At 23.7% G+C, this 10,338-nt stretch overlaps 1 non-coding gene across 1 annotated transcript; it reads left to right on the forward strand.

Moving 5' to 3' along the window:
- The first annotated feature begins 224 nt into the window (after window positions 1-224).
- On the forward strand, window positions 225-332 carry LOC112746669 (small nucleolar RNA R71). The gene has a single exon (XR_003174540.1). It is a non-coding gene; the product is annotated as a small nucleolar RNA R71 (small nucleolar RNA).
- The last annotated feature ends 10,006 nt before the right edge of the window (window positions 333-10,338 follow it).

Consider the following 10,338-nt stretch of genomic DNA (forward strand, 5'->3'; position numbering starts at 1 on the left):
AGAGTATCAATTTCAAGAACTCCCTTCTTCATAGGCGTCCCATTACTCACAGGATTCCTTTCAGAAGTGTACATGAACTGGTTGTTAGCAACCATGTTAATGAGTTCTTGAGCTTCTGCAGGCGTTTTCTTTAGGTGAATGGATCCACCTGCAGAAGTATCCAATGACATCTTAGCTAATTCAGACAGACCATCATAGAATATATCCAGGATGGTCCATTCTGAAAGCATGTCAGAAGGACACTTTTTGGTCAGTTCTTTGTATCTCTCCCAAGCTTCATAGAGGGATTCACCTTCTTTCTGTCTGAAGGTCTGAACATCCACTCTAAGCTTACTCAGCTTTTGAGGAGGAAAGAACTTGGCTAAGAAAGCTTTGACCAGCTTATTCCAAGAGTTCAGGCTATCCTTAGGTTAAGAGTCCAACCATACTCTAGCTCTGTCTCTTACAGCAAAAGGGAAAAGCATGAGCCTGTAGACTTCAGGATCTATTCCATTAGTCTTAACAGTATCACATATCTACAAGAATTCAGTTAAAAACTGAAAAGGATCTTCAGATGGAAGTCCATGAAACTTGCAGTTCTGCTGCATCAGAGAAACTAGCTGAGGTTTCAGCTCAAAATTGTTTGCTCCAATGGTAGGGATGGAGATGCTTCTTCCATGTAAATTAGAATTAGGTGCAGTAAAGTCACCAAGCATCCTCCTTGCATTATTATTATTTTCGGCTGCAATCTCCTCTTCCTGTTCGAAAATTTCTGAAAGGTGCTTGCTGGATTGTTGTAATTTAGCTTCTCTTAGTTTCCTCTTCAGAGTCCTTTCAGGTTCTGGATCTGCTTCAATAAGAATATTCTTGTCTTTGCTCCTACTCATATGAAAAAGAGGGACAGAAAAATAATAATAATAGGGATCCTTTTTACCTAAGTATAGAGGTTCCCTTATGTGAGTAGAAGAAGAGAAGAAGAAAAGAATGTGATGTAAAGAAAGAAACACAAGGGTGAGGAGAGCAGAGATGTGGGATGAAGAGAAGTGTTAGTAGATGAATAAATGAATAGAAGGAGATGAGAGAGAGAGAGGATTTTCGAAAATAATTTTTTGAAAAAGAGTTAGTGATTTTCGAAAAGAGTTTTTGAAAAAGGTTAGTAATTTTTCGAAAATTAAAATCAAAAATTAAAATAATAGTTAATTAAAAAGAAATTTTGAAAAAGAGGGAAGATATTTTCGAAAATTAGAGAGAGAAAGTTAGTTAGTTAGTTGAAACAAATTTGAAAATCAATTTTGAAAAGATAAGAAGATAAGAAGTTAGAAAAGATATTTTAAAATCAAATTTTTGAAAAAGATAAGATAAGAAGATATTTTTGAAAAGATATGATTGGAATTAGTTTTTGAAAAAGATTTGATTTTTAAAATCACAATTAATGACTTGATTCACAAGAAATCACAAGATATGATTCTATAACTTAAAGTTTGAATCTTTCTTAACAAGCAAGTAACAAACTTGAAATTTTTGAATCAAAACATTAATTGGTGATGTTATTTTCGAAAATTATGTGATAAAGATAAGAAAAAGATTTTTGAAAAATATTTTTAAAATTTTCGAAAATTACTAAAAAAAATGAAAAATATTTAATTTTTGAAAAAGATTTTGAAAAAGATAGAATTTGAAAATTGAAAATTTGATTTGACTCATAGAAAACAACTAGATTTTAAAAATTTTTGAAAAAGTCAACTCAAATTTTCTAATTTTATGAGAGGAAAAAGGGAAAGATATTTTTTTGATTTTTTGAATTTTTAATGATGAGAGAGAAAAACACTAAAAATGCTCAATGCATGGAGATTTTAGATCAAAACAATGAATGCATGCAAGAATGCTATGAATGTCAAGATGAACACCAAGAACACTTTGAATGTCATAATGAACATCAAGAACATATTTTTGAAAAATTTTTGATGCAAAGAAAACATGCAAGACATCAAACTTAGAAATCTTTAATGCTTAGGCACTAAGAATTCAAGAATGCATATGAAAAACACCATACAACACAAAACAAGAAAACATGAAGATCAATCAAGAAGGTTTATCAAGAACAACTTGAAGATCATGATGAATAGGTCACTATTAATGACCTTATTATTATATATATATGTCATTAATAGTGACCTATTTAATAATAATAATAATAATAATAATAATAATAATAATAAGGTCTACACGATACATGCATTATATTTTAAAAAGGTAAAATATATTTAAAAAAAATTAGGGTATCAATAATCAATTGTGATTAATATCAATATCAATAACTAATTCTTATAATTATTTTTTGTACTACTAAAGACTACATATAGTATATATATATATATATATAAATAATTATATACATATACATAAATAAAAAATATATGAACTATATTTTATTAAACTCCATATTATCGGTTATTAAAAATATTTAAATCACATATATTAATTATTTTTTTGTTATAATTATTTCATTTTATATATATGATTATTTTTTATCAACAATCGTGTAATAATTTTTTATTTTTATATCCATATATATATATATATTCCTCAATCACAGCTTCATTATTTTTTTTTTAATAGGGATGTTTTAATTTTTTGTTTTTTTTTTTGACGTATCTTTCCTTTTTTTTTAAATAGTGATGTTTTAATATTTTTTTTAAATATATTTTTTTAATAATTACATTACTAATCTAAAATATAAAATGAGAAAAAAAGGTGATACATATATCCAAGAAAAAAATAAACTTAAAAATCAGAAAAAAAATTATATAAAAATATATAAAAATAGTATATTCAAAAAGAATAGTCGTAATATATAAATTGAGTCAACAATTTAAATTTTTCTAAAACTAATTTAATCAAATACCAATATTAGAAATAAATTACTTAAATAATATTTAATCTATTCTACTCCTTAGACACGTATAGATTAGAGTCATTCTCGTAATGATAACCAACTGAAATAACATCGTAAGTTCAAACATTTAGAATTCATGCAAATTTAGACCATTCCCTTGTTCTTTGAAAACCTTCTGTATCTCTGATAGAGTTGAATCGCAATCCCTTTTATGGAAAAAGAGTTACGGATGTAGCTTTGATGTGTTGGAGACCAAAATTCGGAAGTCACTATTTATATCTGAGTGTGATATCCATTAAACCCTAAAGCTAAATAAAATATTATCTCTAATTTTATTGTCATTTAATTCTAAATTAAAAGTAATAATGACTTATTTAATTCAGCATTTATGATTATAAATGAGATGACCATTATATAAGTCATTTAATGTAAAATAGGTTAATTTGTGATTATAATTAATATATGTATTGTCCATGAATAGATTAGGAAATAATAATTTTGTAACAAAATAATCATTCAATTTGAATTACAATTAATTGATTGATAGAAATTATAATAAATTGTATGATATTTAAATAATTAACCAAATCAATTAGTTGATATAATTAATTTATTATAATAAATTGAATTTAATGAGTTAAAAGATATAAATCAAAAAATACCATCAGAAACATGCCACAACAGTTTTATCATTAAGTGCAGAAATTTAATTTTTATATAATAGAAAAGATATTTACAGATTATTATATTAAACACAAATTAAAAAAAAATACTAAACAAAATAAAAGTATCAATGGTAAAATATAACCTAAAAAATCACTTAAATTAAAAAAAAAAACCTATGATGAATTATAATAAATCTATATATGAGAAGTAAAAGTAAAATAAATAATTAAAAATAAAGTAAAAATAGAAATTAAAAAAAGTAAAAGAAGATAAAAAAGATAATGTGTGGAGTAGATAAAAAATGTATTGCAATAGAATAGAAGATTAATATAATTAATTAATACAAAAGATGAAAGAGAAAAATCAAAATACAACCTTATTAAAAAATTTCAAAAAAAATATTTTAAAGAAAAACCTATTAATCAACTTTTATTAAAATATTACAAAAAATGTAAATTATCTTTAAATAAAATAATAATATCCTTAAGAATTATTAATCAAAATAAATAAAAAAAGAATTAATATAAAAAAATCATAGAAAAATATTAGCAAAATTAAGATAAAAAAATAAAAATAAAAAATTATAAATATTTTACATGAAGTACAGAATAGAAAAGGAAAAAAGGGATATATAAAATAATAAGATAATAAATTAAATTAATTGAGTTCATTTATTTCATTTCTTTATATATTATTTATTAAATAATTTAATATTTATATCGATCAAATTAAATAATAAATTAGTTATAATTCATTTGGTTTAATGAATAAAAAAATTAAAATAATTTGATATTTACTCTAATTAAATTAAATATTTGAAATTATGATTAATGTAATTTAATGAATCAAATAAAATATTAAATGATGAAATATTTATCCTAATCAAATCAAATTATATAATTGATTAGTTATAATTAATACAATTAAATGAATCAAACATATTAAATTGAAAAATAATTTAGTTAATTTGTGTCTTAAGGACACATTTTAAAAATATTTATTTTTTAATAATTTTTATAAAATATTTTTTATAATATTTTTAACCTATAGTCTAAAGACACAATTATAATAATCTATTAAAAAGTACTTAATTAGTTAATACAAATAATTAGTGTAATTAATTTAGTTTAATAAATTAAAAGAAATAAGTGTGAAAGGAAGAGATAAAGAGAAAGTGAAATTATAAACACGTGTAGCCATTAAAAAGTAATAAAAAAAAATCCCTTTTAGTTTTTTATTTATTAATTATTAATTTATTATAATTAATTTCACAACATTTATTATACGTTATTCATCTTACAAATTAATACAATCAATTAATTGATATAACTCATTTCGCTATACTTTCTAAATAAATAATTAAAAATGCACGTCTCAATTTTTTGTCAAAGTAGAATAAAATAAATTACATAAATTGAGTAGATATAAATCTGAAAATTATAAAATTTTATTAACAACTCAAATAAATTAGTACCACAAAACTAAATTTAATGTCTATTTTAAAAATAATTACTGACTTTTTATTCTTTTAATTATTAATAATTTAAATAAAGTAATACCCTATAACTTATTTTGTTATCTATTTTAAGTAATTACTAACATTCTATTTTTTTAATTATTTGCTTGTCTTATTTATCATTTATGCTTTCAATCAATTATATTAATAAACAAATAAACTAAATCAACTCCGGTTATACTTGAACTATTCAACAATTCAATATCATATTTTTTAATTTGGGATTAACTACTAATGATAGAAAATAAAAAATTTAGAGTAATTAAATGTTATGAACATTAATTATTATTGTGAAATAACCTAAAATCATAATGCATTTTATTTTTAAAGAAACAATCATCCATTAATACCTATAAATATAAATTATCGTCAAAATGCTTTGATTAAAAATATGAGGGGTTAATTACTATTCATTATTAATAATATATCGATTATATAAAAAAGTAAAAATATAATTTTCTGCATTTACACCATTAGAAGAATTACCATCATGAGTAAAATTTTGTAAAAAAAAATAAAATAAAATTACATACATAGTGAATTTAAAAAATAAATATCGTTAAGTAATTATGCTTTTTTTAAAAAATAGTAAAAAATTAAATATCATAAACTATATTCTTTTAAAAGTAATCCTTTTAAGTTGTTATGTTTGGCATGCATGGTTTATTTGTATATATTTTAAATTGACATTATTTTTAATTATAACAATTATTTATCCTTAATAATTATTTTTAGAATTTAATAATTTATCATGCCTTACAATAATTATCTATAAAAAATATATATATCCTGAAAAAATTATTAAATAAATTTATTCTTTTTATCCTATTTTCTCATTAAAAAATTTTTTGTTATATTTTTTTAATTGTTATTATGTTATTAGAATTGTTAAATAATAGTGAAAAAAAATTCTTTAAAAATAGAAATAGCGATAACACCTTGAATAATTAATTCAATAGAATTAAATTTAAACAAATAAGACGATTCAATCAATTATACAAATAATAGCATATTTATAAATATTAATAATGAAGATAGTCTCACTAATGTAAATGATCAATACAATAATTATATGAAAAAATAACTAATTACATAATTGCATAATTTTCAAGATTCTATATAGTTGAATCTAATGGACAAATAAAAAATATCTATATGATAATATCCTAATATTTTAGCATATTATAAATCATATTATAAATTTATATATCATATTATAATTTTAAGTCAACTCCTTAAACACATTATAACATAAACCATCTAAAAAGATACACCAAATTAACGAATATCACATGGATCACAACATACACTCTAAATTGTCACGATATTTTAAATAAAAAGAGCATCAATACAGAGAAATCAATGAATATAACTAAAATAAAGAGCAACAAAGAGACACACACACAAAATAATAATAAAAATAATCAATAAAAGCATTAACATATAAACCACATACGCGAACAATGTATATATTAATTGTGAATCACAAAAAAAAAGACTATATATATATATATATATATATGAATTGAAGTACACATGACAAAAAAGAATATTACAAAACAAAATTATAGTAAGATTATTTAAAAATAACGTAAAGATGACACATCTTTTTTGTTAATTAGAAGCTAAAAGAAAAAAAAAGTATGCGCCTAATAAGCAATTAAAATAAACAAAAATTTTTAAAAAAATGAAATGTATAAATAAAGATAAAAAAATAAAAATTAAATAAATTATAAAAATTGTACCTTAAACACGAGAGAGAGAAAGAGAGGAGGAGAGGGAGGGAGGGAAGGAGAGAGAGAGAGAAGAGAGCGAATGAGTAAAAAATATTTGATTTTGTATAAATAGATGATATTGAGAAAAATAAACTAATTAAATTAATTTATATATTTTATTATCATATTATTATTTATTAAATAATTTGATATTTACTCCAATCAAATTAAATAATTAATATAATTAACCAAATTAATTAATTGATATAATTAATTATAATTAATCGATCAATTCATATAAATTATAATAAATGGTGAGATTTGAATGTCTAATCAAATTAATTAATTGATATAATTAATTAATTATAAGTGATTTGCTTTAACGAATTAAATGAAATAAATAAGGAAATACCTCAAGAGCATGTCACATCAGTTCCATCATTAAGTGCAAAAATTCGATTTTTATATAATAGAATAAATAGAACAGATAAATAATAAAGATATTTTCTTAAATTAGTATAATTATGTATTATTCATTAAATATTAATTGTAATATTATAATATAATTATAATAAAGATATTTTTCTAAAATAAATTTATTTAGAGAAACATAAATTGGTTATTAATAACCGGTGCCATAATCATATAATTATCATATTATTATTATTATGATTATTATTATCAATATAATTAAAATGATTAAAAATATTTTCGATTGATAATTGATAAGTAGTTAATAATGTATTAAATATTGATTTTATATAACTATAATAAAAATATTTTCTTAAATTAGTATAATTATGCATTATTACTTAAATGCTAATTATAGTATAATTATAATAAAGATATTTTTATAAAATAAACTTAGAAGAGAAAATAGTGCATTTATTTTGGCGGGAAAATAGATTCATGAAGAATCAACACCTCACTTCCATTAGTTGGGGGAAAAACCCAGTTTTAGTATATTAAGTAGATTAGGCTTAAATTAATTTACTTCTTGCATGACTGTGTGGTTGAATAATCGTGTCTGTTTTTTATACTAAAATTTAAATGGTTTAAGTCTGCTTTTGTTCTTTGGATTTTTCTAATGACATTTTGTAATTTTGAACAATGTTACCAGGTGTGAATATTGTAAGAAGTAAAGCATATAGAACGATAATTGTTAGCAAATTTGGATGAAAGTGAAATTATGTGTGTGCTTTGTAATCAGAAGTTCTTTTGCATTTTCTTCTTTATGACTATAAAATGATGCTTGTCAGCCTATGTCTCCTCATCATTTAATATGGAACATACATTCTTGAAAGAAATAAATGGGGCTTGTCTCTAAATCACTACACAACTGGGAAACCTTTGGTGCTTTATTTTCATGATCAGTCTATATCCTGCTGCAAACCATATTCTGTGATTTTTATGTTTCTCCTTCTGGATGCTTTTCATTTTGCAACTTGTTAGCACGACAATGTTGTTGATTATGATTTTGGATTTACTACTTTTTCCTCAGGTGCGATTTATGATTAGGAACATATACTCCTCTTTTCTTTTCTTTTTTTTTTTTTGTATGGAAGGTTTTGATTTTCTTTCTCTGGTTTTCAAATTCGTGTTATAAAGAGAAAATGCTTGCCTTATAGTTTCATTCTTGCTTATGTGAATGCAACTTATAGATTACAGATGATTCTTAGTTGCTTCTATGTAGAATTTGTCAATATTTTTGGGAAATTGTTTTTTCTTTTCAATTGAAATTTCCCGTCAATTAGAGAAGTGTTTTCTGTTTTTTTTTTCATTCTTGAACTTATACTTCTCTTTCTCTTAAGCATATGCAATCAGGAAGAAGGTGTATTCGAGTTTCTTGTGCTTCTCATACTTTAATATGTTGTAGGGAAATGATTTGTCAAGAAAAAAAAAAAAAGCCTTGGCATTTCATGAAGTTAAGATCACTTGGAGAGACCAAGGGGATGAATAAATTCAATAGTTTAGAATTTTGGAACATAAATATTCACTTACACAGAAAACATGATTATATGGCACAATATTCTTTCATCATAGAATAATTTTATCTGAATTTTCAATGATAGGTTGTTTGAGTTCCATGGTCAGAGGTGTTTTAGAGTGTATGAAATTGTATTCAAGCTTTTTGGTTTGTTGATCGGTCGTTATGCTCAAGTAATAGTTTACTTTTTGCATGCTCGGTTCATTGAATTTTTTGTATTTGGTAGTGTTTCCTTCCGTTTATTATAAGGTTATGTTATTATGATTTATGACCAGACGAGGTCTAAGAGGTTCTTGGAAATTCAACAATTAAGAGAGCGTAAGAAGACAGCAATATCTTTGGTCAAAGCAACGGCTAAAACCAAGTTTGTAGAAACAATAGAAGCCCATTTCTGCCTCAACATTGACCCTAAATATAATGATCAACAGTTCAGAGCAACGGTGAGTCTCCCACTATCTACTATTTTAGTTTATTGCATACCCATACATTGAAAACCTGGGTTTTACAATAATAAATTCGAAGTCCTTCATCTACTTCTACTTAATAGGTAAATCTGCCGAAGGAAACTGGGAAGCCAGTTAAAGTAGTTGTTCTTACTCAAGCTGCTTGGTTTTTTCAATTCTAACTCTCACTTTTAGACTTCTAGTTGATTAAAAGTTTTCAGATCATGCATAATACATTTTCTTATTAGGAGAACTATGTTGATGAAAGGAAATTTATCCATTATTATTTTTCTATGTGGATGCCTCCCTGGATGAGATATAAAGTGAACCCTTTTCTTGCATTAGTTGGTTGATGTCTTGCCATCAAGATATTGACATACAGGAAATTCTATGCCACTGCACTCTTAGGGTAGCGTTTGGTAGAGAGACAGAGACTGAAAGACTGAGATTGAGAGACAAAGACTCAGAGACAGAGATAGAAATAAATTTTAATATTCTGTTTGGTACAAAATGGGAGACAGAAATTAAAACAAGAATGAAGCTCTAATTTAATTTGTACAAAGGGTAAAATTGGAATTAATTAATTGAAATGAGGGTATTTTAGGTATAAAATGTTATTAAAGTTTCAGTCCCCGTTTCTAAAAATTTCAATCCCTTGTGTCTCCACTTTTTGGAGGTACTGAAATACTGAAATTTTGAGGACAGAGATAAAAATTTTAGTACCAGTCTCTGAGCCAATAAACATAATACTAAGTCTCAGTCTCCGAGTATCTCAAAACAAACGCTACCTTACTGTACAGACTTAGAATTATACGACCTCCATTGACTAATAATTGGTAATGCTTATGACATTTAGCTCAAAAAACTCGTGTCACCCGTTTTCACCACCGTGCTAAATGGCAAAATCCCATCTTTTTATAATTGTTTACTATATCTAATCATAATTATTTACTAATTTATTTTATCCAATTGTAACAAATTTTAAGTCTGATTTGGTTTTTAATTAAGGTTGGATTATTTACTTATATTTTGCTTTTGTCTTAAATATCTTCTTAACTCTAACTTATACTCCTTTTTTTTGTAGGAAAAGTTTTTTTTTTTTTTTCATTTCAATTTTTTGGCTTTAGAACCAGAGT

The sequence above is a fragment of the Arachis hypogaea genome, chromosome 14 (assembly GCF_003086295.3).
Source record: "Arachis hypogaea cultivar Tifrunner chromosome 14, arahy.Tifrunner.gnm2.J5K5, whole genome shotgun sequence".
NCBI lineage: Eukaryota > Viridiplantae > Streptophyta > Magnoliopsida > Fabales > Fabaceae > Arachis > Arachis hypogaea.